This window comes from Vulpes vulpes, chromosome 5 (assembly GCF_048418805.1).
Source record: "Vulpes vulpes isolate BD-2025 chromosome 5, VulVul3, whole genome shotgun sequence".
NCBI classification, from domain to species: domain Eukaryota; kingdom Metazoa; phylum Chordata; class Mammalia; order Carnivora; family Canidae; genus Vulpes; species Vulpes vulpes.
In genome coordinates, this window is record NC_132784.1 from 138,425,294 (window position 1) to 138,452,693 (window position 27,400).

The 27,400-nt window shown below is 58.5% G+C and overlaps 1 protein-coding gene across 3 annotated transcripts in view; it reads left to right on the forward strand.

The window, feature by feature from the left end:
• Positions 1-18,157: 18,157 nt before the first annotated feature.
• The window catches only part of GRB10 (growth factor receptor bound protein 10), a 153,506-nt gene continuing 144,263 nt past the window's right edge, over positions 18,158-27,400 (forward strand). Inside the window, exon 1 of one of the 3 annotated variants that reach the window (XM_072760100.1) lies at positions 18,158-18,244. The gene's annotated coding sequence lies outside the window, so the exon portion shown is untranslated. Of the gene's footprint in view, positions 18,245-19,693; positions 20,010-27,400 lie in introns of those variants that run through there. The other 2 variants (XM_072760104.1, XM_072760102.1) reach the window with 2 other exon arrangements.

The following is a 27,400-nucleotide window of genomic DNA, read 5'->3' on the forward strand; positions in this document are numbered from 1 at the left end:
ATTTTCTCTCTCTCTCCCTCCCACTCCCTCCACTCCCCCTCAAACAAATAAATACAATCTTAAAAGGAAAATCTAGCGTGCAAAACCAACATACAATTTACAAAGTCTGCATCCAATCAAAAGTGATCACTCGTGCAAAGACTCTGACAAATGCATCTCATAATGATGACAAAAATCAATTAGTGGAAACAGACCAATATTAGCACAGATGATAGAATTAGTGGGACAAAACCACATTAAAAGACAGTCACATTTTTGGTGGAGTCTTTGCCTCGTTTGGGGATCAAGGTCACGCTGGTCTCATAGAATGAGTTTGGAAGTTTTCTTTCCATTTCTATCTTTTGAAACAGCTTCAGTAGAATAGGTTTATTTCTTCTTTAAATGTTTGGTAGGATTCTTCTGGGAAGTCATCTAGCTCTGGACTCTTATTTCTTGGGAGGTTTTTGATGGCTGCTTCAATTTCCTTGCTGGTTATGGGTCTTCAGGTTTTCTATTTCTTCCTGATTCAGTTTTGGAAGTTTATAAGTTTCCAGGAATGCATCTATTTTTTTCCAGATCGCCTAATTTGGTGGCATATAGTTGCTCACGACACGTTCTTTAAATTGTTTGTATTTCCTTGGCGTTGGTCGTGATTTCTCCTCTTTTATTCATGACTTTATTAATGTGGGTCTTTTTTCTTTTTGATGAGCCTGGCCAGAGGTTTATTGATCTTATTTAATTCTCTCAAAGAACCAGCTCCTCGTTGTGTTGATCTGTTCTACTCTTCTGGTGTCTATTTCATGGAGTTCTGCTCTAATCCTTATTGTTTCTCTTCTCCTGCTGGGTTTAGGCTTTGTTTACTGTTCTTTTTCCAGCTCCATTAGGTGTAAGAGTAGGTTCTGTATGTGAGATTTTTTAATTTTTTGAGAGGCTTGTATTGAAATGTATTTCCCTCTTAGGACTGCCTTTGCTGTATCCCGTTTCACATAGTTTCATTTATATGTGGAATATAAGAAATAGTGCAAAGGATCACAAAGGAAGAAGGGGAAACTGAGTGGGGAAAAAATCAGAGAGGGAGACAAACCACAAGAGACTCTTGACTCTGGGAAACAAAGTGAGGGTTGCTGGAGGGGAGGTTGGAGGGGGATGACTGGGTGATGGGCATTAAGTCATTTTTTTGGCATTAAGTTATTAACTGGCTGTTATATTTATGTTGGCAAATTGAATTTAAATAGAAAAATAAAAAATAAAATACATTAACATTAAAAGGTTATTAAACCTATATCCCATATATTCAAGGAAGCATAAAATATCGAGCTTGCTATGGAGGGCATAGAAGATATTTTAAAAAGTGCAAATCTAGTTCTAGAGATGAGAAAGATGTTTAGTTAGGACAACAGCAGAGTACATACTTTTGCAAATAAGAAAACAAATAACTTTAAAAGCATGGGAAGAGGGCAGCCCTGGTGGCGCAAGGTTTAGCGCTGCCTGCGGCCTAGGGCGTGATCCTGGAGACCCTGGATCGAGTCCCACGTCGGGCTCTCTGTATGGTGCCTGCTTCTCCCTCTGCCTGTGTCTCTGCCTCTCTCTCTATGTGTCTCTATGAATAAATAAATAAATAAATAAATAAATAAATAAATAAATAATCTTAAAAAAATAAAAAATAAATAAAAGCATGGGAAGAGAACCTTCCCAAAATGAAACACAGAGGCTGAGACAAAGGAAAAGGAGCAGGTAAATGTGAGCTGTGAGAGAACAGGAGTCTAACACATGTGTAATTGGGGTCGGGGAAAGGGTGGAGAGGTGGGGAAGGGGAGAAAAAATATTTGAAGAAAAAATGGCTGAGGAATGTTTCAAATCTGCTGAGAACCATAAAATCACAGACTCCAGAATCTCAAAGAGCCCCAAGCACAAGAAACATGAAGAAAATTTCACAAAGGTACATCGTAATTGGAATGCTTAAAGCCAGCGATAAAGAAAAATCTAAAAACCAGTAGAGAAGAAAGGACACATCACACACAGAGAAGCCAACTCTAGACTCATGAGAATCACACAGAGAGGGGTGCCTTGTTGGCTCAGTCAGTTAAGAGTCTGACTCTTGCTTTCGACTCAGGTCATGATCTCAGGGTCATGGGATCAAGCCCCGTGTTGGGCTCTGTCCTCAGCAGGGACTCTGTATGGGATTCTCTCCATCTCCCTCTGACACTGCCCCTGCTCACATGCTTGCTCTCTGTCTCTTTATCTAAAATAAATAAATGAATCTTTAAAAAAAAAAAAAAGAAAGAAAGAAACAGATAAATCAGAGAAAGACAAATACTGTATGATGTCACTTAGGTGTGAACCCTAGAAAAGCCAAACTCATAAAAACAGAGTGAGGTGGTGGTTGCCAGAGTCTGTGGTGGGAGAATCGGACAGATGTGGTTTAAGGGGAAAAACTTGCAACTAGTAATAAACAAATCCTGAAAATCATGTGCACAGTATGGTGAGTATAGACAATAGCATCATATTATAATCCTCAAACTTGCTAAGAGATCGGATCTTTATTATTCTCATGACAAAGGAGAAATAACTACATGACATGACAGAGGTGCTCTCATGACAATGACGGTCATATCGCAGTATGTAAACACATCAAATCAACAGGTGTACACCTTACATTTAACGAACATCATAAATCAAGTATATCTTTTAAATACGGAAGAAAGAAATGGAAGATCCAGTTTGGAACCATTGGAACATCTTCAAAATACTAAAAAAAGAAAACTAACAAAAAATCTCTGTAGAATTCTAGGTCCAGTGAAGACATCTTTCAAAAATGAAGGCAAATAAAAAACTTGCAGACATGGAAAGGTTTGCAAAGCACTCATGGCAACAGAGTCAGAGTACAAAAAAAAAAAAAAAAAAATCCTTCAGGCAGAAGGAAAATGACACCGAATGAAAATGTGTCTCTTCATAAAGATATGGAGAGTGTCAGAAATAAATATGTGGGTAAATAGAAAATATTTTTTTCTAGTTCTTGAAAAATGTTTAAAAGATACTTGACTGATTCAAAACTAATGCAGATTTTTATTTATTTTATTTTATTTTATTTTATTTTATTTTATTTTATTTTATTTATTTGAGATAGAGAGAGAGAACCTAAAATCTGGGGGGTGGGAGGGACAAAGGGACAGGCTCCCCACTGAGCAGAGAGCCTGATGTGGGGCTTGATCTCAGGACCCTAAGATTATCACCTGAGCTGAAGGCAGACATTTAACCCACTGAGGCACCCCTCCTACTGGGTTTCTAACAACATAGAAGTCAGGGGCCTGACCACAGAGCCCACTTCAGGAAGGTTCTAGTAAAGATGAAGTGCTCCAGTGTTACCCCATATCCTCATCTTTTGGTTGGGGGAAGACTCTGTACTTGGACTTGAGGAATTAGTCTGAGATACTAGTTCCCTGTGGAGCTTTGAGAATCTATGGGAAGGTCGGTTAATATTTCTGAACCTGTTTTTTTTTCCCTTCTCTTATGAATCGGGGATGGCATTTTTTGACACTGCTGCTCCACGCTGGTCCACAAAGCACACAGAATCAGAATTTTCACTTCAACAAATTTCTCACGCGACCCAGACACAATGAAGACTGGATACCAACCTGACAATTCTCTGACCGAGGACAGTAGCCAGCACATTCTGAACAACACGGCGCTCTCACTCTCAGAACTCGGTTCCTTGGGCAAGCACTGTAGTAAGGGCCAGCATGATTTCCAGACTCGCCCAATGACATCAGAGCCATTTTTAGACTTCACTAACGGGCCTTGTAGGGGACCGGGGAGGGCCTGCCGTGTGTAGCACAGTTACAGCAGAGAACGCCAGCGGTGACCCGTGGGAGGGGTTGTCCAGCAGAGCTCGTGGCCGGCTTGTCTACCATGTCCTGCCAGGTCCCAGGCGTGGCACTCAAGGCTTCGAGGGGTGCTTGGCACTGTGGGCGTCCAAAGCTATGTGGTAAACAATTAGCCCAGCTCCCTGTAAACCTGTGCCCAGCAACTCGCTGTGAATTTATCTGAATACATCTCTCCTCCTCAGCAGAGAAGGCTAACCGTGGGAAAGAGAAGGTCCCCACGGGGCAGGGGACCAGGGCAGGACCTCCCTCGGCATGCGGGGAGCAGACCAGAAGGTACCAGCTTCTTCAGGTGGTATCAGTGCTTCTCTTGTTTGGGGGCGCTGACTTTCACCCCAAAGGGCCCAGGACTCAGCACCAGGGTGCTCCGACCTGCCAGTGAGTACTTAAGCTCAGCGGGGCTGAGCCCTCAGGTGAGGGCCGCCCTCTGCTCAGCGGGGCTGCTGCCTTTCCCATCTCGGGGGAAGGACAAGCGGCCTCTGGACACCTGACCGTATGTGCTCAGGACCAAGGGTTGGGAGTTTCCTGGAACACGGAGTGCCCTGTTCTTGGGGGTCCCGTTGCTGCATCCTCCACGATGCACGGACAGGTCACCTGGCTCTGGTGGCTAGCTGGAAGTTGGCTCTTTAGGGCTGCATTTTATACTTTTTTTTTTTTTAAGATTTATTTATTTATTTGAGAGAGAGAGAGAGAGTATGAAGGCACATGCAGGGGTTGGGGCAGGAGAGAGAAGTAGACTCATTGCTGAGCAGAGCCTAACACAGGCCTCAATCCCATAATCCTGAGATTGTGACCTGAGCCAAAATCAAGAGTCAGGTGCCCAACCGACGGAGCCACCCAGTGCCCCCACATTTTTATTCTTAGTGGTATGTTTTCCGCCCTGGGCTATGATTCCCTTGGCCCTCCCATGGGGAGCCCAGTTCCGCCATTGGGGGTGGGGATCAGAGCCCAGCCCAGGCAGCAGCGTCGCCTTTCCTACAAATGGCAATCAACCCGCTACTCAAGGTACTTGTGACACGAAGCGCAGCTCCAGATCCTGGGTTAGCCCGACTGCCTGCAGCCGCAGAGACAGAGGCTCACTCAAGCCCTCTGAGGACACACCAGCCTGGGGGCCCGGAGCTCCCCCGCCAATCCCCCAGGTCCTGCTCCCTCTGCCCTTGGGGGGGGGGGGTCTCTGCATCCCAGCAAATGTCCTGTCTTCTCGCACTCGGTCTCCGCTGCTTACTCACCCTGACCATGGGACGTGCTTTGCTGTCACACCAGTGTCTACCAGGGCGGGGTCCCCACAAGGCGAGGCCGGACCGGATTATGTGGTCATCACCACACCCTGGCCCCCCATCGGCTGCCGTGGGTCAGGTGACTGCCCTTGGTCCCACCCGCTGCCACAGGGGGAGAGGCATAATCTCCTAGAGTAAGTCAGCATCTGGGTCGGTATCCGGTAAATGAATCAGCATGACATTGAAATTAAAAAAAAAAACAACCCAACAAGTGGAGAGGTTGCAGGCACACTTAGCTAATTCACTCCTGGTTGCACTTAGTTGTTCTCTGTTTGTGGCTGTGCCGTGCGCGTTGCTGCAGAGCCAGGTGCAGGCTTGCAGGGGCGAGGGGGGGGGCCCTCCTGGTGCAGATCGAGGAACCGAGGTCACAGGCAGGAGCCCTGGTGCCGGGTGCTGCGGCCACACGGGCCATTCCTCCGGGGCCGGGACAAACTGCACACTCACACCTGACATGTCTCAGTGGGTGTAAACGTGGTCTCAGTAAATACCCAGCGTCTCTACCAGGAAATGCTCGCTTGGCGTTCGGAGGTGGACGTGCTCCAGCGAAAAGCTCTCCCGAGGGGCCCCATCCGTGGCCAGCTGTGGTCACCTTCCCCGCCAACAGCTGCAGAGCCCCAGCTGAGGGGCCCCAGGGCAATGGTCCCATCCCCCCCCCCAAGGGGACATCTTTGATGCGTTACCATTTGGATCATTGTCGCTGCTGCAGTTCATTTCAGCAAAAAGCACGGAAGCCCCTACTCCAGGCCAGATCCTGGAGGTACCGGTGTAGACAGGGACCCGATCAGGGACCCAAGGGCTCTGCGAGTGGGACAGGATGACACCACGCTGCTGACTGCAGCCATCAGCCAGTTGGGGAACCGGGGAGCTGTGGTGTATGGAAAATTCTGGAAGGACTGTCAGCTGAGAAAAGGGTGGATGTCCTGGAATCCCGGCAGGTGTGTGTCTGTGATGGAGAGAAAGAGACGGGGTGGAGGGAACACAAGAACCTCCTACTCACGTCCTCTCCCTCCCCCTCCCAGCCACCCTGTGCCCCTCCTCCACCACAGACACACCTGATGATCCGTCCTCAGTCCTTTGCCCTAAGAGTGGTCACCTGGGTTTGACAGCGCTGGGCTGTTGCGTCTCTGTCAGGCACCTACTCTTAGCAGGCTCTGGGTGCAGGTCCGCTGTGGGCTCACGGCCTAGTCTGGCCCCACAGAAGGCCCTCCTGGAGGTGCTGGAGGTCCCAGGCCAGTCCTGGTACCCTCTCTAGGAGGCAGGTGTGGGGAGACGGTGGGCAGGCGGGGAGCATAGGAGACTCTGGATGGGGTCACTGAAGAGCAGCTTCGCTGGCAGGGCCTTGTGGGAATCGCCATTTACTGCAAGCCTCGAGGTGTTAGTAAGAGCACGGGAGCGGTGGAGACCCGAGGCCTGGCCCAGGGAGGTGGTTATGAATCATGAACATGAGCTGACCTCCCCCAGGATCAGCTGCAAGAAGAGGCCTCCCCGATGATGCGGAGCCGCTGATCCAGCAGCAGCATCCAAGCCCTCGGACAAATCCTGCTACAGGTAAACTCTACATACACGAGAGAGATGGGTTCACGGGTTCCTCTGGATCAGCCTCGTGTGCACTCGGACACTTGGTGGGATCAGCTGAGCCCGGGGGCCCCCGCAGGGCCGTGGTCCTCTGGGGGAGCTGCCAAGGGCAGACCTGATGCTGGGTAGCCAGCTCGGATGTGCTTGTGGGACGCCCTCTCGGTCCCGCTTCTCTGCACGCTGAGCCCCAGCCGATGTGAGCTGGTGACATGTGCATGCCCGGGCACCTCGCCCGTCCCCCCTCTGCCTCGGCTAATGAGAGCCCCCTCTGCCCAGGCAGCTGCCTCCCGTGGCTGATGGCTGTGCAGTGGTAGTCCCACGGGGCCACAGAGTCGTCCACCCAGCCTTGCTTCATCCCTCTCCTTCCACAGGAGCTCCCGGGGACACCTCTCATCCGTCCTGTGCCCTGACGTCCCCACGGGAGCCTGCTTCTCCTCCCCCAGGAGCGGCCCGTCTGCAGGCTGGCCTCGCGTCTCCGTCCGGGAACCACTTCCTGCATGTACAAGTGCAAACGAGAGTGCTAATGCGCAATCGCAGACTTTGTGGTGTGTCTTCAACCGTGTTTAGGCTCAACGCGTGAGCACCTTTAGCAAAAGTAGCAAAACAAATGCGATAGGATTATGCTACCCACGAGATTTCACAAGAAGAATTCGCAGGGACCGGATCCAGAGAGGAGTCAGACTTCTCAAGGAGAAGGAAAGGTATTTTCTGCTGAATTTCCTAGGTTCCGTGTGGGGTTCCCTGTCAACACACGTGTCCTTGGGTATTACCCTCCCAAGATGTCGTGGGGCCTGCACATGGCAGGCTTTGGCCAAAGGGATGCTGAAAAGCCCTGAGGGCTGGGGCTTGTCTTTGCCCCAGGCCACATGTGAGGGAGCCCAGGGAGCCGGTTGGATGGGGGCGGTGGCCGGTCACCACGTGGGGGAGTGGACTGTGACACCCCCTTGGGGGATGAAGTCTCACTGGGCTTGGCTCCCTTTCTAAATCCTGCCCCATTATACGCCCGGGCAGCCCCCGGACCTTTGAGCCTCGTGGCCTCACGTGGGACCAACGGGACAGCCTCCCGGAGGGATACGGACCCCGAGGGTCAGACCGAGCCTGCTGGCAACGTAAATGGAAACCGCTGGGTGACTGGCCGGTCGGCGCCCCACGGACTCCTGGAGAATGCCAGCTATGAGGGGCAGACGCGAGAGGGCGGGTGCCAGCGGCGGGAACGGGCGCCAAAGGGAAGCCAGGAGGTCAGGAGCAGGGCCGCACCCTGTGCCACCGGCCAGCTGCCCCGCAGCCGCCTCTGCCCCCGCCGCCAGCCGCGACCCCACGCGACAGCCTTGTTGACGGCGGCCCGAGGGCACCCTTCCCTCCGCGGCCCTCGGAAACCAGGGAGAGGCAAACAGCGACGTTCTAACAAGATACGCGACGGATTTTTATTTTTTTTATTTTTTTCTAAAGCAGCTTACCCAAGGGTGTTTACTGCGGCGCTATTCATAGCAGCGAAAAAGTTGGAAAGACCCCAAATGCCCAAGACGTGCCTGCGGAGGAGTGATTCGTAGAGAAGGTGCCTGCGAGCAAGCAGCTGGATGCAAACAGAACTTGAACTCGCTCCCAGCGCGTGGGGATGGACACGTGCACGTCGCGAGCGCTGGAAGAGGCAAAAGGTTATATAAGTAGTTGGGATTCTAAGTACTTTAAAGTCTTCTTGCGAGCTTGGGAACACAAGGGAAATTTAAATGACATGCAAGGCGTTTTTCCACAGGCGGCCCTAAAACGAGATGGTCGGTGTCACCCGGCATTGCTCTCTCTCTTTTTTTTCTTTGCTATGCAGCTGTCCCCCCTTCTCCACGGGGGTGCGTCCCGACACCCCCAGTGGAGGCCTGAAACCAAAGGGGGTACCCAGCCCTACCTAGACTATGGGGTTTTTTTTGTTGTTGTTGTTACATCCGCGCCCACGGTAAAGTTCTTAATTTATAAACCAGGCCCAGTAAGCGATGAACAGTAAAAACCGGCAATAAAACAGAACAACCATAACACGCTCCAATAAAAGCGAGGTGCTTGTGGTCTCTTTCAAAATGTCTGGCCGTCCTGCTGTCACCCTCCTTGGATGACGTGGGGTAGCGAGATGCCCACGGGCTGAGATGCAGGGAGGCGAGCGGCACAGGCGTGTGACATAGTGTTAGGCTGTGACTGAGGATTCGTCGGAGGAGGGTCACCTACTCCTGGACCGGGGGACAACCAGCAGCGTGGGGCCCCGTCCCTCTCCATCAGCCGCTGAGCCGGGGCATCACCAGGGCTGTGCGAGCCCCACTCGGGGAGGAAGAGATGAGGGGGCCTGGCTCCGAGCTCACCCCGCCGGGCAGCCCTGCCCAGCCCTTGGGGTGACTGAGCAGCCCAACGGGGTGGGGTGGGGACGGCCATTCTGTTCCGTGCCGGGGGTGCAGAAGTACACTCCTTGCACACCGTCGTCTGCCTTACTGGGCTGTTATTGTTCTGAGCATCTTCCCCTAGAAAGGAAGCAGCAGTGGCCATAGCAGCTCAGGCCATCCTCCGGGCCGGAGAGGCGTCGGGGACAGTGACAGCCCTGGGGGACCGTGAGGATCCCCACCACGTACTGGTGCCTCACTCGGGGGCCGCGTCCCCAGCCTGTGTTGATGAGAATCCTCGCACACCGCCCCGTGGCAACGGTGCCGTGACGTCCCCGTGTTCCGGGTGCAGGAGAGGGGCCTGGTGAGCGTGGCAGCAGCAGCAGAGTGGGGGGCGCCCACCGCAGGCCCCGCTGCTCTCCCGCAGGCCGCGCTCCTAACGAAGCCGCTGGCTCAGCGCGTGCCCTGGGTCCGCACCTCGCGGGACACTTCGACGCGTTATATAATCAATGTGATCCGCTGCAGGAGGCCCTCCCTGGTGGCTGGGGGCACCGCGGCTCAGAGTGGTCAGGTGACTTGCCCTAGGCCTCATGGCAAGGGAGGGCTGTGCCAGATTGAACCCCCGAATCCGTCGGCTTCGCTGTGATCGGTGTCCTCAGTGGCTCTTCTGGAAGAACAAGCAAGTGCCTTCCATGTTGCTGGAACGGCCGCATGGACCCTGAAAGACTCTCACCGGGGGGTTGGGTGACAGCCCCGACTCTTGGCTTGAGTGGGGGCCCCGGAAGGGTGTCTTTTGCAGTCGGCTTGGGCATTTGGCATCAAGTGTCAGAGAGATGCTTTGAGACCATTTCGAGAACGTGCCAGTGACGGATGCGAGGCTCGCGTTCCCTCAAGAGCCCCCCGAAAGCCAAGTGTCGTTACCACGTGCACCTGCAGCAGAGCACGAATGATTCCAAATGCAGCGCCCGGGCTCTGTTGCAGGCCACGCGGTCACTGAGCACGGGAGGGGAGGGAGGGTGGCGCTCAGTCTTGGTTGAGGACCGAGAAAGCAGACTCCTTACCCCGGCGCCCCGCGGAACATCCTTCCTCTGCTCACCTTTGGTTCCCACGCCCCCTGCCAAGACAACCTCAGCATCGCTCCCCCGGGCGCTGCGATGACTCTGAAGGCCAGACCCGGCCAAGCAGAGGCGGGCCAGACCCCGCTGAGCCATGTGGGTATTTCCCCCCCAGCGGTGGCTCCTTGTGCTGCATAAATACTGGAACATCAGGACAACATTAAGCGAGACATAAGCAATTGCTAACGCCGCCGTGTAGGGGAAGAGGGAAGAGTCCTCATCCGGGCTTCACAGCCCAGGACATTGGGTTTAGAGAGACCACGTGATTTTTTTGTTTTTGGTCCCAAACCACACAACTAATAAGGAGTAACGTTAGAGTTGGAGCTGGTGCAAGTTCCTGGCTGGTGTACCCAGAGCCCCAACCCCGTCCTCCACCTGCTGTGCACCCCAGGCACGAGGACGGCTGTGTCCGTGGGTGACGATCTCCACTCCCAAGGCTCCCGACGGCTGTGACCGGAAGAGTCCTCCGGCCGCTGACGTGCCGTGTGGAGGTGCAGGCTCCCGGGGAGGGCTCCCAGCAGCAGCCTGGCTGACGGCGAGGCCGCAGCATCCCTGCCCTCCGGGGTCCCCTGGCCGTCTGCCCACTGCTGTCTGCTGTGCTGCGGTGCCCGCAGGGGCGTTCCTGGGGGGCGGGTCTCTGCTCTGAACATGCACGGCTCCTTCACAGGGTCCGTCGTGCCCCCCGGAGTCCTGCCAAGGAAGCCGTCACCTGAACGGCCCCCTAAGTTGTTCTGCTGCCCGCAAACGCTCAGCACTAAGCAGCGTCTGTTTGCAGACCGAGAACAGGTTGCAGAGCCCCTGGGGGGCGGATGCTCCTAGTGCCTTCAGAGTTGTGTCACTTGCCATCCTTACCCGTCCTCATGCCACTGGACACCCCTGCAGAAGCTGGGCCTTGTGGGGTCCTGTCCTAAGGCAACCTGGCGGAGGTCTCATGGAGGTGCTCTGGACTCACACCTTGCGTAGACTCGTGTCCCAGTTCCAGCCACAGGGTGGGTGTCCTTCTTTATGGCACAAATCTTGACGTCCTGACCCCTTCCTTCAGGACCGAAGCCCTGTCTCACCTCTGTCCGAGCACGGAGGACCTCCTCTGGAGTTTTTCTCAAGAGAGAAAAAGTGGCTGTGCCTGGCAGCTACCTCCATCCCTTGCCCCCCAACAGCTGTCCCGCTGTTACGCGGCCTTACATCACGAGGAGCATCACCCACTTGCAAGACTCCTACCTCCTGTGAACTTTATGGACATTGCCTGGCTGCATTTGCCCTGACCTGGACCTACAGTCGCTGGGGGTGGCTCCTCCAGGCACGTACCTCCGGGTCCGGTGCCCATCCTGTGGGCGTGTCTGGTTTCCAGTTGACCAGAATTCCCAAGCATGCATCCTAGCCAGCTCCCCAAACTCCTTAAGAGCAGGGGGTGCAGTCATGGGGGACAGGTTAAGATCCCTAATTTGAATAGAGCATTTAGCAGCATCTTCCAACAAACGGATTCAGAGACACCTGTCTAAGCAGAAATGACATCACATTTTATGATCCTAAAACACGTGAAAAACCCTTTCCCGAAGTGCGAAAAGTTCACAGGGTCGAAGTCTAAATTGCAGGATTTTGCACCAGAGAAATCCTATTCGGTCATACACTTAAATAACTGGGTACAGGGAAAATCTCAGCGACAAGTAATGACAGTGGAGACAAGAGGAAGAGCGAGCGGGAGACAGTGGGATTGGGGTCAGAGACACGAGCCTTTGAATCCCAGCCCTGTTGCTGGGTGACCTGGGGAAGTCACTGGCTCTCCCGAGTCAGCTTCCTTGACGGTGACATTGGGACAGTAAATGTGCCTCCGAATGGGTTGCCAGGATTAGCTGCAGTGTGGACACAAAGTGCCTGGGACCATATATCCAGTGGGGTGTGCGTCACCTGCCAACGGTGAGGCCGGGGCCTGAGCAATGGGGCTTCTTTGGAGGGCAGAGGAGAAAAAGAAAGAGGAAGGAAAGATAAAATAAAAACTAAGAGAAGCAAAAACATTCCTCCCTGGAGACACCCGTCCGAGAGAGTCGCCCCGTCCTTAAATCGCCTGGACACTAAATCACAGTGGCTCTGTGGATGAGCAAGGGGCACCCGGGTGGCTCCGTCGGTGAGCGTCACACTCATGATTTCAGCGCAGGTGGCGACCTTAGGGTTGTGACATCGGGCCCGGCGTCCACTCCACGCTCCGCCTGGGGTCGGCTGGAGAGTCCCTCGCTCCCTGTGCCCCTCCTCCCTCTCTTGCCTTGGGAAAATGAATAAGTGAGAAAGGTTCTGCGCGTTCTCGTGCGCCAGACGCGTCCGGCAGGAGCGCAGGCTCGGGGATGGATGGCGCACCTGCTGCCCCGGCCCCGCGGACAGGGACAGGGGCTCCCTCCGGCCCGGCTCCAGGATTAGCTGTTTTTTCTTGGTGTGGACTCAGGGGGGGACCCGCAGGCAGATTAATCCTCTTACACACTGAACACGGTGTGCCAGCGGCGGCAGCTTCTGCGCGTCACAATTCTGACATCCTCACGCCGCCACCTCGCGAGCCACCGAGGCTGCTGCCCCTGTCGCCCCCCACGCCGCCACGCTCACCCTACATCTTCAGCAGCTCAGTACGTTGAGCCGATGGAAGAGTCCCATTCTTGCTTTGGGTTCTCCCATTCGCCCCGCAGTGCCGGGTGGTAAAACCATCCCAGCGTATTGGGCTGGAAATATCATTTCATTAGGTAAAGTCGGTATGATACTAGCGGTTAATTGACCTTCTAGTGGAGTTTAAGGGCCGACCTGAGGATTTTTTTTTTTTTTTTAAGTGTCTGAAAAGGAGCTCATGATTCAGGGGCACAGCTGGGTTTGAACTGCCGGCTGCCCGGTGGACTCTCGTTCCTAGTCCTTCTGAGGTGGGGGGGTCTGGGCCTTGCGCTGCCGTACAGGCCACGTGCCTGTGGCCCGAGGCCGGTGGCTGCAGAGAGAAGCGCAAAGTGCCAGGTGCAGCCAGGACGTGGGCCGGAGACCATTCCTGGCCACTGAGATGGGAGAAGGCATCTCCCGGAGCCTTCTAGAAAGGTCCCCTCTCTGCCTGTGCATGCAGCCCTGAGAGGATCCAGTTCCCGGAGCACCGTGGTGCCATGGCCTCTGTGGCAGCGGGGACGGCTGCCGGGCCCAGGTGCGTGGAGTGACATACGACAGAGGACACCCACGCGAGACTCAGCTGAGCGAGGAGCAAGGGGGTAGGCGAGAGGCTGGCAGGACTGGGGCGGAGGGGCGACGGCAAGGGGCCAAGAGGGAAGCTTGAGGGGGGTGAAATGGGTCTCGTATCTTCCCTGACATCGTCGTTACCCACCTGTACATGCACCTTCCCAAAACCCCATGCGATTTTTTTTCCTGAAGGTAAAATAAATCTCGATAAACCAGTCCTAAGAAGCGTCCTTCGGTGAGCCCGTTTGGGGTGCAGACTCATTCGGAGTCAAGCTGCCTTATGAAAAGGAGGGTTCATAAGAGAGATGGATTTCCACGGACGTCTAAAACAGGAGCTGACACTCACCTGGGCCCAGAGAGACGGGAGCCGGAGGGCGTCTATCTGGAGCTGCTGTCGCACCTCCCGTCACTAACTGAGCACGGCCCAGCTGGTCCTCACCTGGTGCGGCTGTTCCACACCTGCACCCGGCTTCCCGCTCACACTCCCAGGTGCAGGCATCAATGGGCCCTCTCCGTCCTGGAAGGTGGGTTATTGGGGGGAAACTGAACAGACCTACCTGGTGGGGTGGGGGACGTCGGGCTGCTTGGACCTAGGACCAAGAGCTCCCTCGTTCCCTCTCATCACCTTTGGGATAAAGCAGAAAGGCCTCAGGATGACAACTAGGCCCTTCCTACCTTTCCAGCCTGGCCTCCTGTCACGCCTCCTGATGCCCTCATGTCCTCCAGCCCCGCCTCCCACGCCCTGCAACCAAATCTGACTACCTGGTAGGTTCTTTCTTCGCCCTCCACTAGGTTCCCACTTTGCAGAACTTACCACCGCGGGCCTCTCAGGGCTCCACTGGGGCACTGCCACCACCGGGAAGCCGTCCCTGAATGCCGCCGGGCTCCCCGCCGCTGTCTGCAGCAGGAGGGGGCGGCCTGCATTCATTCCGCAGGTTCAGCAGAGTCATGAAGGTCGGTTAAGGGCACAGACCGAACCCAGAGGGGCGAACTGGACGGCCTAGGGGGTGTGCAGTGCAGACAGGTGCCTCGCGGCGGGTTGTGCGGCGGGCACGTGACCGTGTTAGGAGGACAGGCCAGTCCGAGCTCCTCGGTGAGGCGCTGGGCAGGCCGTCCGGAGTGCCGTCCCCCAGTGGTTTCCAGCTCCCCCGGGGGACATGCCTGCACCCAGCAGGGCCGCGTGCCCGGCCTCAGCCATGTGAGAGGCGAGGGCCTCTCCTGCCCCGAGCATTTCCCCAACAGGGTGCCCTTCACCTCTTCTATTTCCTGTGCCAGGCCTGCCAGTGCTCTATTTCCAGTGCTCGACATGTGCCGGGCGCCCAGGGCCCATCCTTCCTTTCCTCCACTCATTCCCTATACCGATAAGACTGATTTGCAAGACAGCATGTTGCGGTGACGACTGACTTCACGGAGGGCCCGGCACTCCCCCTGCTGGGATGACGCTGGTGAACACACGGTCCCCTGGTCCGTGCTTCCAGGCAGCAGAGGAGCAGGTGGGGTTAGTCCGTTCCCTACTATCAACCGAGCCTACCTGGTTCTCTATTTCTGCGGACGGAGGCTCCCAGCACGTGTTGGGATCCCTGAGCTCCTCATTGGCACGAAATGCTATTTCGTGTGCCGACACCTCATCATTGCAGCAGTACTTTTCCCCGTGGTGAGGCTCCCAGACAAAAAGCCACAGTGCCAGGCCCTAGGGTAGCCTGGGCTCCCTCGGGTAACTTATCCCCGGCGTGGCTGTCCTCCACTGGGCCTTCTGCCCCTCCGACAGGGAGCATGTGGAATCTGCAGCAGGAGCAGGCCCTGAGGTACAATCTGCCCAGAGAACTGGCTCGGCGCGGAGGGCAGGCAGCTGCGGCTTCTAGAACCACAACAAGAGCGACAAGCTCATGAGCTTGCCTCATAAAGTGATACCGAGTGGACCCTGTCCAGAAGGGAGAGGCATGCGCGGATGTCTACGAGGAGCTGGGAAATGTGGGGAATGAGGGCCTGTCCCAGGAATTCTGGGGATCGATGTCAGCCTGAAAACACTTGAGGACATTTATTTTGATCCCTTCGCAGTGAACAGAAATGTTCGAAAGCCGGTCCGTGTTGAGGCAGCTACACGTCATACCTGACCCTACACTGAATTCGGTCTGGGACAGAAACACTATAAAGGACATTCTCAGATCCACCGGCAGGATCGGAATATGGGCCTAGATCGCGCATTAAGATTTTATAGTGGGAATCTATGAATGGGGTACCCGTGCTATGGTCGTGCACGGTCATGCCGCTGCTTTCGGAAAGACGCGTCAAGCTATGTAGGAGCAAGGGACTACGGTGCACGGAGCTCGCCCACAAATGATACAGAAAAAACATACACCTCCTACGCGTACAGGTGCTTTTGGGACATCTCTAAAAGCCCCCAGCCTACCAGGCTTTTGGACTCATGCGGGCATTCCTTGCTGATCCAGGCCTCCGGCAAAGCTGTAAGATCCAAGGCCTATACGCTTTCAAGACGGCCCCAAATTAAAGTTTTCTCTGTTTTTCTCTCCGTCCTTTGTCTACAACGGGAGTCCTTGTGTTTCGTTCTTCCAGGAATCCAGAGCTCCTTCCTATCCTTTCCCCTGCATGTTCACTGTGTGGTTTTCTGAGCTTGGAGCGAACCACAGACACTTTCGGGAGGCCTATTTCAGTTACCAGAGTGCATGACCTTTCATTGATACATTCCGTCCCAAGGTGGGAAAGGCAGGAGCTATAAAAAGTGCCATAAAGGGTTTTGACATAATCCTTATTCTGCACTGACCAGCTACTTGACCTTCAGCCAGCCAACCAACCTGCGAAGACTGGGTTTCCTAGTCTGTAGGGTGGGCGTCTCCCAGAGGTGCAAAGGGGGTTAAATAAGACGATCAGTGAACAGTCTGGTACCAAGCGTGTGCTCAAAGAGGTAAGTCACCACTGTAGTGAAACTGGCTGTTTCATTACATTAAGACCCAGAAAAAGAGGTAGTTGCTGTTACTATGGTACTTGGGTTGGGGAGCGGTGGTAATAACCACACCAGTGACAATGGTTTCCGCGAATTCGTGCCAGTCTCTCTATGTTATAGCCGTGACCTCATTGAGCTCCCAGCACAGCTCGGGCTCGCTCCTTAGGCCTATTTCAAGGATCAGGACACCGAGGCCTGGGGGCAATATGAAAATACTAGGGCCTCCCCCTCCCCCGCAGGGGGGGACACTGAGGCTCGGGGAGGCCAGGCCCCAGACCTGGGGGGCCACCACGGAGTCCCTCGGGTGCTGCTGCTGCTGCGCCCGGGGTCAACCAGCAGCGCGCCTCACGGGGAGCCGCGCGGAATGGGCTCCCCAGCTGCCTCTCGGGGCAGGTCCCACGGCTCCTTCGCTGGCACCCGATCTTGGGCGTCTGCCACCCCGCACCCAGGGGTGCCCGGGGTGGGGGTGGGGGTGCAGGACGCGGGGTTCTGGCGCCCCCGCAGAGCCGCCCCTCCCGCGCGCCCCCCGGCCCCCCGCGTCCCCGCCCTGCGCCCCCCCTTCCGCCCTGTGCCCCCCGCGCCCCCACCCCGCCCTGCACGCCCTGCACCCCCGCCCCCCACCGCCCTGCGCCCCCCTCCGCCCCCCACCTAGTGCCCGAGCCCCCCCCCCCCCCCCCGCCCCTGCCCTGGGTCCCCACCCCGCGTCCTGGGTGCCCCCGACCCCTCCGTCCCACACCCCCGCCCCCTCACCCTGTGCCCCCGCACCGCCCTCCGCCCCCCTCCGCCTCCCGGGCCCTGCGCCCCCATCTGCCCCCGCCCTGCGCTCCCCCACGCCCCCCCGCGTCTCCGACCCCTCTGTCCCGCCCCCCCGCCCCCCCATCCTGTGCCCCCCGCACCCCCCTCCACCCCCCTCGGCCTCCCGCGCCGCCCTCAGCCCCCATCTGCCCCCGCCCTGCGCTCCCCCACGGCCCCCGCGCCCCCACTCCTCCGTCCCGCACCCCTGCCCCCCTCCGCCTCCCGGGCCCTGGCCCCCATCTGCCCCTGCCCTGCGGTCCCCCACGCCCCCCCCCGCGACCCCTCCGTCCCACACCCCCGCCCCCCCACCCTGTGCCCCCGCGCCCCCATCTGCCCCCGCCCTGCGCTCCCCCAGGCCCCCCCCCGCCCCCACTCCTCCAGGCCCCCCCCGCCCCCACTCCTCCGTCCCGCACCCCTGCCCCCCTCCGTCCCACACCCCCGCCCCCCCATCTGCCCCCGCCCTGCGCTCCCCCACAGCCCCCCTCCTCCGTCCCGCACCCCTGCCCCCCTCCGCCTCCCGCGCCCTGCGCCCCCCGCCCCCATCTGCCCCCCGCCCGCGCCCCCGCCCTGCGCCCCCCGCCGGCCCCCGCGCGCCCCCCCTCCGCCTCCCGCGTCCCCGCGCTGCGCCCTCCGCCCTCCGCCCCCTGCCCTGCGCCCCCCTCCGCCCCCCGCGCCCCCGCCCTGCGCCCAGCCCGAGGCTCCGCCCGCGCTGGCGGCGGCCGAGCGGTCCGGGCTGTGGCGGCGGCGGGAGGAGGAGGAGGAGGAGGAGGAGGAGGAGGAGGAGGAGGAGGAGCAGGAAAAGCGTCCGGGGGAGGGGGAGGAGGCGGAGGCGGAGGCGGCGGCGGAGGCGGCGGCGGGCGGGGCCGGCGAGTTTAAAGCCCCGCGAGGGGGTGGGGAGCCGGGAGGAGGCAGGAAGGGCCGCGAGCGGCGCCGGCGGGAGGCCGCGGGGACCCGAAGTTTGCGCGCAGCCCCGGGCGGCGGGGGGCGGGGGCCGGCACCGGGACCAGGACCGGGACCGGGACCCCGACCGCCCTGCGCGCCGCCCCGCCCGCGCCCCCGCCCGCGCCGAGGGTCCCGGGGCTCGCAGGCGGCCGGGGCGGCGCCGCGGCAGGTACGGAGTTGGGCGGGAGCGGGCGGCAACTTACTTGGCGGCGGGCGCGGGCGGGGCGGAGGGGCCGCGGCGGAGGGGCCGGGCCGGCATTGTCTGCGCGCGGGCCGGCCGGTCGGGGACGCGGCGGGGGCGCGGGGCGCGGCGGGCGGAAGGGCGTCGGCTCGGGGCCGGGGGCTGCGGGCGGGGGCGGGGGCGGGGGCCGGAGCTCGGGCGGCCGCGGTGCGCCCCGAGCCCGGGGTGGAGAGGTAGGGGGAGGTGGAGGGGAGCTGGAGGGGAGGTAGGGGGAGGTGGAGGGGAGGTGGGGGGGCCGGAGCTCCAGCGGCCCCGGTGCGCCACGAGTCCGGGGTGGAGGAGAGGTGGGGGGGATGGAGGAGAGGTGGAGGGGTGGAGAGGAGGTGGAGGGGTCCGGAGCTCCAGCGATCCTGGCGCGCCCCGAGCTCCGGATGGAGGGGAGGTGGGGGGTAGAGGGGAGGTGCAGGGTGGAGGGGAGGTGGGGTGGGGACCTGAGCTCCAGCGGCCCGGGTGCGCCCCGAGTCCGGGGTGGAGGGGAGGTGGGGGGGTCGGAGCTCCAGCGGCCCCGGTGCGCCCCGAGTCCGGGGTGGAGGAGGGGTGGGGGGGATGGAGGAGAGGTGGAGGGGTGAAGAGGAGGTGGAGGGGTCCGGAGCTCCAGCGATCCTGGCGCGCCCCGAGCTCCGGGTGTAGGGGAGGTGGGGGGTGGAGGAGAGGTGCAGGGTGGAGGGGAGGTGGGGGGGGCCTGAGCTCCAGCGGCCCCGGTGCGCCACGAGTCCGGGGTGGAGGAGAGGTGGGGGGGTCGGAGCTCCAGCGATCCTGGCGCGCCCCGAGCTCCGGATGGAGGGGAGGTGGGGGGTAGAGGGGAGGTGCAGGGTGGAGGGGAGGTGGGGGGGGGGCCTGAGCTCCAGCGGCCCCGGTGCGCTACGAGTCCGGGGTGGAGGGGAGGTGGGGGGGTCCGGAGCTCCAGCGGCCCTGGCGCGCCCCGACCTCCGGTGGAGGGAAGATGGGGGAGGGGCTGGGGTCGCGGGGAGGGCGGGCAGCCGGAGCTCCAGCAGCCCCGATGCGCCCCGCGCCGGGGATGCAGGGGAGGTGGGGGGGCGGGAGCTCCAGCGGCCCCGATGCGCCCGCGCCCGCGGTGGAGGGGAGGTGGGGGGGGTGGAGGAGAGGCGGGAAGGGGGGACCGGAGCTCCAGCAGCCCCGGTGCACCCCGCGCCCGGGGTGGAGGGGAGGTGGGGGGAGCGGACCTCATGCAGCCCTGGTGCGCCCCGCGCCGGGCCCGGGGTGGAGGGGAGGTGGGGGGGCGGACTCGCCGGCAGCCCGGGGCACGGAGTCGTTCTTCTCGGTTCCGCCGGCGGCCCGGCCCGGTTACCCCGCGGGGCCTCTCCCCAGCTGTGGGCCCCGGGGCAGCCGCCCAGCCGGGGAAATGTGATAAGCGCGGAGCCGGCCGAGGAACGAGGAACGTCTGATGCAACCGGCCTCCCTGGTCGCCTCTCGCCCGCCTTGCCGCTGCCCTCCGGCTTGTGCCTTAAGGGACCGGGCTGTTCCCCACTCCTGATCGCCTTCCCTCTGCGGGGGGATTGCAAGGAACTTTGCCGACTTTTGGTCAGTGGCAGGGGGCGGAGGGGTGGGCAGTGCAGGGCAGCCACAGGTGACTGTGCCGGCCGGGTCCGCGCCGGGAGAAGGCGGCCTTGCAAACGTCCTCGTGTCCACTTTCATTCAAGAGATGCAGGAAAAGCCCAAACAAGCAGCGCCCGTGAGTACACAGGCCTCATTGCACAACTTTCTCAGTGCTGCTGTTTACAAGGCCGGGCCCAGAACACTTTGTTTCCGAAAACGCTGATTCAGCCGTTCGTAGCCCCCGAGGTTCAGAATTGGTGCTCGCTCTCTCTCTCTCTCTCTCTCTCTCTAGCGTTTCGCTCAGTTTTACCAAGAACACATGTTGGTGGCGCAGCAACAGGCGCTGGCTGGGGGTTTACGGGCACGGAGCTGCAGGTTTTTCCGCCAGCGTTGACCCGGCGTCCCCCTCTTTCATTCCAAGAGGAAAAGTGGGAAGACGCTTCGGGTTCTGTAGGGGAAGGAGTTTTGACTTAGGGCCGGGGCCAAGTGTCTCTTGGGGGAGTATTTTATTAAGGAGAAAAAGCCCTGAAACCGAATGTGTTTCCAGGAATGAGTCTAGATGACTGGGCTTTTCCTGTGAAAGATCTGAACTCTAGGATTACTGCACATAAGACTTGCGTTTTATTGGGAGCACTTGAAAGCGGAGGGCCACGCAGGCCAATCCCCAGATTACAGGGAGGGAATTTGAGGACAGAGTTACACACCCGGCAAGTGGCTCCTGTAACTGAGAAGTGCAGCTTCCGATACCCCTGGAGCATTTTACAGGGTAAAGGGCTCCTTAGAAGGCTGCTCGCTGTCATCTGCAGCTCGCCCAGCCCCATCCCTTACAGGTATGGAAACTGAGGCTCAGGGGTTAGTGGGCGTGCCGGGGTCACGTGGCCAGCGAATGACAGAGCTGTCACCAGGGCCTAAGCTTTGGATTTATTTTTTATTTTTTTATTTTTTGTCCTCTGTGTTTCATGCTTCTGCGCGAGTATGCCGGCCTCCAGAAGAGAAGTGGCCTGGAGGATGTTCCTCCTGCCACACACCTGGAGACCCAGGAGGCTCTGTTACCTGCAGGGTGGCTCCCAGCTTGCCCATTACTGTCCTATGGCCAGGCCTTTATCAATTTGTCCACTTGCTTTTTGTACTTAAGTACACACTTACTTGGGGAGGGAACTTTGATGTCATGAGTTCGATATGGCCCTTGTGCTTTTTGCAGTTAGAACAGCGTGTTCGTAAAAATTGTGTGTCCCTAGAGTCATCAGGTGCCTGTCGCCTGTGGTCTGGGCCACTCTGGGGGGCAGTGCGGGGCCGCTGCGCAGAAGGCCGTTCCTTTGTGAGCCAGGAACCCAGAGCGGAGCCGGCTGGTGCCGGCCACTTGTCTAGGGATTTACGGGTGGCGGCCGCGGGATGGGAACCCAGGGCAGCCCTGACCCTGTTCCGGTGACCGCCGAGCCGGAGGGAGCCGAACTCCGAACCTAGAGCCAGCGCAGAGCTTTGATTTGGAAGCGGTGGCTGGTCTGGGACATTACGAGGTTCGGCAGCCAGACTCCGGCTCGCACAGAGGCGGCTTTTGTGCGTCCGGCTTCATCTCAGAGCTGTAGAAATTCTGGGTTGGTCTGTCTGATACAACCCAACGCTTTGAAGGTGGCCTAATTTAAGGAACCTATTTTCTCGGAAGTCTGTCCGTCTCCGCAGGGGAAGAAAAACCTACACCGCGGGAGGATGTCTCTGAGCTGGTGTCAGAACTCGGCGCTGAGGGGACGCCTGCTCTGTGCGGTGGGGGCAGGAGGCCGTGCGTTTGCGGGTGCGCGTGATCCCTGTGACTGTCCCTCAGCCTGGGGGGCCAACATGGAATCGCGGGGGCTCCTAGGGAGAAAACCTTTGCCTCGTCTTCTCATTTACGCAACCGGTCACGTTCAAAATTTAAATAAAAACTTTTTCTGCTAGTGAGTGAAGATTTTTTTTCTTTAACCTGTTTTTTTTTTTTTTTTTTTTTTTTTTTTTTTTTTTTTGCTCAACTGTAGAATTATGGGGAACGATGGAAGAAATTAAAGACAGTCGAGCTCCTTGGTGGGCGAGGCTTGGCAGGCAGGCTCCCCGGGGCTCTGGCAATCTTCTGGGAGGTCTGCACGCTCCCGAGGGGAGCACATCTCACCCATTCGGGCGCTGGCGGGCGGCTGGCCTGTGTTTGCGTTTTAGCCGCCCTCTTCTGGGGAGCTGTGTGCTCCCCTGCCTTCTCCCTGTCTGTCCTCTGGCGGGGACACCCTTGCCCCCACCGCCCGCCCTGGCTTTGAGGAGCTTCTGAACTTGTCCCTGCTCCTGGGCATCACACGGCCTGTTAACTGGAAGGAGGTGAAAGCAGGGGAAGCGGAAAACCGCCCCCTCCTCGAAGGCTGACCGCTCCCCTCTAATGACGGGAAGGGACACGGTGTGAGTGTCCTTGGAGATGGCAGCCCGGACAGCCCGGCCCCGGCCTCATGGACGGTCATCGCAGGAACGAGCAGTTCTGACTCTGCTTTAGGGGTTCGCCGGCTCTGACGGGATCTCCCTTTCTGCCTGGGCCCTGGCAGAGACGGTCCTGCGTCCAGGTGGAGATGGGACGCCTGCCCGGGACACGGGACGTGAGGTTGGTTGGCTCATCACCACCGGATGCCGCTGGGGAAACTGGGGTGTCATTCCTGTTTGTCAACCGTTGAATTTAAATATGGACTTGACGTGGAGTTTGCTTGAGTGTGAGATCCTCGGCCTGAGGGTGGACTTGGGCTGGGGCAGCAGGGTGGATGGCGTGTTCTGGCATCGTCTTTGGGAACAGGTGCCGGGGAGGAATCCGCTCCCTTTCCGCTCAGCGCAGGGAAGTGGCCTGAGCTGACGTTTGCAGGAGGCCTGCTGCCCCAGTTTGACCCCCGGATCTCCTGTTTCCCGGTGTCGCGAGCCTGTCGGGAGCCGTAGCAGGCAGGCTACCCAAGCTCATCCGCGAACGAGTGTCAGAGGTGTGTTTACCAGCCAGGGCTGTGGGAGTTGTGTGGCTCCTGCGTGGCGTGTGGCACTTGGCGAGCGCTCGGACGCACCGCTGTGTGCACACTCGGCCTGGACTCTGAGCGGCTTGCGTGCTTGCTTATCCTGCTGTTAATCCGCAAGGTCTGCTAGGAGGAGGACTCCGCCTCGCATCCCTCTGCCTGCCAGTGCTCCGCGCCTGTGCGCCCTAGCACACCTGCTCACCTGACCGTAGCCTGCTTTGAGCACCAGGCCCCGTACGAATCCTTCTCTGGCCTCCCCGTAGCGCGACGGCTGGAGCTCCTCACCCGTGGGAGTCCAAGAGTAAAGATGGGTGGTGGACGGTCCACATTCCCTGGGGGCAAAGCCATTGGCCCAGATGATAGCCGAGGGCATCAACAGCTGGTCCCCTGTGATCCGGAATGAGACGGAGGAGACCGTGGAGACCGGTAGAGATGGGTGAAGATTGTGGAGACCTTGGAGATGGTGGAGACTGCAGACAGGTGGAGACTGTGGAGATGGTGGAGATGGGTGAAGATTGTGGGGACCTTGGAGACGGTAGAGACGGTGGAGACCATCCGTGGAGACGGATGCAGACGGTGGAGATGGGTGGAGACTGTGGAGACCTTGGAGACAGTGGAGACAGGTGCAGACGGTGGAGACCTTGGAGACAGTGGAAATGGGTGCAGATGGTGGAGACAGGTGGAGACTGTGGAGATGGTAGAGATGGGTGCAGATGGTAGAGATGGGTGGAGGCCGTGGAGACCTTGGAGACAGTGGAGACAGGTGCAGACGGTGGAGACCTTGGAGACAGTGGAAACCGGTGCAGATGGTGGAGACAGGTGGAGACCGTGGAGATGGTAGAGATGGGTGGAGGCCGTGGAGACCTTGGAGACAGTGGAGACAGGTGCAGACGATGGAGATGGGTGGAGACGGTGGAGACGGTGCAGACCCTGGAGACCAGTGGAGACGGGTGAAGACGGTGGAGACAGGTGGAGACTGTGGATACGGTGCAGACCGTGGAGACCTTGGAGATAGTGGAGACCATGGAGACGGTGCCGACTGTGGAGACGTGCGGGCTCAGATGGGCTGCACCATCATATGCGGGGACACCCCTGGTCTCAGGCATGTGGGGCCAGGTGGCATCTATTTTCAGGTCCCTGAGGTCGGTTGGTGCCCGGAGTCTCTCTCAGAGGCACAGGCTGGCTGGGACGAAGTGAGCGTGGACCCTTGGTCCTGGTGGGCTGACCATGGCCCCGGGAAGGGGCTCTGTGCGCTGCCCAGGGCTGTGCTGGTGGCGCCCTCCTCTCCCTGAGTCCTGGCTGGGTTTTTGAGCCGGGTCGATGGGCCCAGACCCCGGCAGCTGTAGTCTTGTGAGTAACGTGAGCTCTGAGAGCGTGGGCCTGGAAGACCTGGATGCGTGCTGGCCCTCAACGTTGCATCTTTGCTGTCCCCTGGAAGCAAGGCTGGCAGCTGGGACCTTCCCATGTCTTTGTCACCGCAAGTAGAAGCCCGAGGTGACTGTGCTCCATCTGGGCCTGTCTGGAACTTTCAGGCAGGCCACCCTGGGGGGGGGGGGGGGGGGCTCTGAAAATCCAGAACTGTGAGGGGTGCCCGAAGGGCCCCTACATGCCTTTTTTTTTTGTCTTGTCACACGGGAGCCACCAGGGAGGACATCCAGGGCTACTGACCACAAGTCACCTGATCCCACATGGGACCCCGCGGGCACTCACTTCTCGGATGAGCTGGGCCTTTGGTTTGCTTGTTTATGTTTTAGCTGTCATCCCTGGGGGTCTTCCGCCGTTGATGAGTTGAGAACTCCCCCTGGCGTGAGAACTTTTCTCAGATCACGTATCTGCCCGTGGTCGTTTTAGGAACGCCTGCGTCACCGAGCTCGCGGTGACTGGAAAGCTGCTCCGAACTGGGGCTTGTAGGAGGACCAGGACTCCCCTGGTTTGAGGACGCATCTTGCTCCAGCCCTGGGCCCCTGCTTGGAATCTTGCCACCGGGCGGGAGGTTGCGCTGAGTGGTGTGCAGGGCCCGCTCTGTGTCCTCTGTGGCCCCGCCTGGCCCAGCTGGGCTCGCCAGGAGCCTTCAGGCTGCTTTTCCAAGGATGCTGTCCTCTCTTCCCCCAAATTCTGTGACTTCATGGAAACCTGGTTAGGATGTTTCTAGAGAAACATGAAGGTGAGACCTCGGCCCACGTCTCCCCAGTGTCGTGTGGGAGCTTTGGGGGAAGGATAAGGGCGGATGGGCCTCCGTGTGCCCCAGCTGGACCGTCTCCCCACCCTGGGCCTGCGGGGCTGCCGTGGGCACAGACAGGCTCTGTAGGGCAGGCTCTGTCCCCTGCCCCCCCGGCCCGCCGCCATGCGGGGTCCCTCCCTTTGCAGCCTTCCCCCGGGGCGGGCCGTTGTGAGGTTGGTTCGATTCTGTGATTGGAAGGGTGTACGCGGACTCGACGGCCAGCTCCCCGAAGCAAGCGGGCCTCTCGGGCTTCCTCTTTCCTGCCCTGTTGACCCGTATTTTCTAAGCAGGTGTCCCCCGTTTCTCATACGGGTTCTTTGACTTCTGCGTGTGGACGCGAGGGGTTGGCCTCTGTCCGTGGCCGCCCTGCACTCGCGCTGCTGGGGCTTGGGGGCGCCCCGAGTGGGAGGGCCCCGCGCTCGCTGTCCTGTCCGCGACTCCACGCCGTCTGCGTGGGCCCTGGCTGCCGTTCCTAGCACACCCTGCCCACGCCCTGCCCACGCCCTGCCCACGCCCTGCCCACGCCCTGCCCACGCCCTGCCCCCGCGGCCTTCCTTCCCCGTGAACCTGAGGGCGCCCGCGGCCTGTCTAGGATCCCGTGACCCTCCCGCTTTGTTCCCGCAGTGGGATGGAGAACGTTCCACGCTGGGCTCCCCCAAACAGGGGCCTGCAGATTCTGGAGACCTCGTGTGTCTGGAAACATCCTTATTGCCCCGCAGATCCGCTCGTCCGAGCACAGACTCCTAACTGGAGATCCTTGAGCCCCAAGGCCCGAAGGCTGCCGCCGCCTTTAGGCAGAGCGGGGTTGAGGATGGACCTAATTCGATTCTTGATTCTCTTTTTTTGTTTTTCGTGTCCAGAAGCTTCTGGGATGTTCTCTTTGTATCTGTGTTTGAAGGTCCCTTGAAGAAGTGCCTTGTTGGGGGGAGGGCGTCTCCATCTATTGCGCGGGGCACAGCGCGAGTCCCTTCCAGCTGGAAACACACGTCCTTCGGGCCCGGGACGTATATTTGAATTAATCCCTTAATTTCTGTGCTTTCACCTTCTCCTTGTCTCTTTCCAGAGGGGCGTTTATTTGGTTGTTAGGCTGTGGGACCGGTTCTCCAGCTACCCGTGTCTCCTGTTTAGTATCTGGTCTTCGGCTGTTCTAGCGTGTACGCTCTGCCAGGCTGCCTTTTAAACCCTTTCTATTGGATTTTAAGTTTCTGTTTTAATTTTTTATCCCCACTTTTCTGATTTTTTTCTTTCAACGGACTTTGTTTTTTATTTTTATTATTTTTATTATTTTTTATTTTTTTATTTTTATTTATTTATTTATATTAAAAAAATTTTTTTTTTCAGGCTTCGTTTTTTAGAGCAGCTTCTAGAGTCATCGCAAAATTGAGCCGAGACCAGAGATTTCCGTATGCCCTTCCCTGCCACGCGCAGCCTCTTCTCGCCGTCAGCATCCCCAGCAGAGCGGGACATTCGTTACTATAGTCAGTGAACCTACAGCGACTCTCCATCATCACCAAAAATGGTTATTTTTATTTTAATGGCCTAACCTTCTTATTTCATAGATATGATATCTGTTAAATTTGGAGGAAGGGGGTATATTTGTTTTGTTTTTGTTTTTTGCCTTTTCCTATGTAGTTTTTCTCAAATTTTTACATCATTGCTTAATTTTTTTCTACACGTTTGTGCCTGACTTAGGTAGGAAGCAGAGCCTGTGGCAGGTGAGAGGACATGGGTGTGTCTTCTTTGATGGCCCAGTGTGGGGAAGCAGGGGTGAAGGTGGAGGGAGGTGGGAGGGAGGCAGGGACGAGGGAGGTGGCTGCCCTGGCCCCTGAGAGACCCTGATGGGTGGCCCTAGATTGTGACTGTCCCCACGCAGCCCTGGGGCCCCGGGCGGGCAGGAGAGGGACTCGTCCTCCATTCTGTGCACACCTGTGCCTGCCGGGCCGCGGGTGCAGGGCTGTGGGTGCTGGTGCAGGCGCATGGGCAGGCCTTCCTCGTCCACGGGGCCTGTGGGGCCTGTGTCCTGGGGGTCGCCCCCGCGGTGACCACACAGAGGCCGGGACAGGTGGGGCCCACAGGGTGGTGTCCGGCGCACTCCGGTTGGCCCTCATCTTTCCGGTTCAAGGCTTTGCTTCGACGTCTGGGCCTTCTCTGCCAGCGTGCTTTCGGAGGCAGCCCCTGAGGAGCTGACGTGGGCCTCGGGACAGCTCTCTGGATGCCCCATTGTGTGGGGAGCCCCTGGTGCCCACATCTTGGGTCTTCTCTCCTCGGCTGGCTAGACTGTGTGCAGAAGCCTCTGCATTGCTG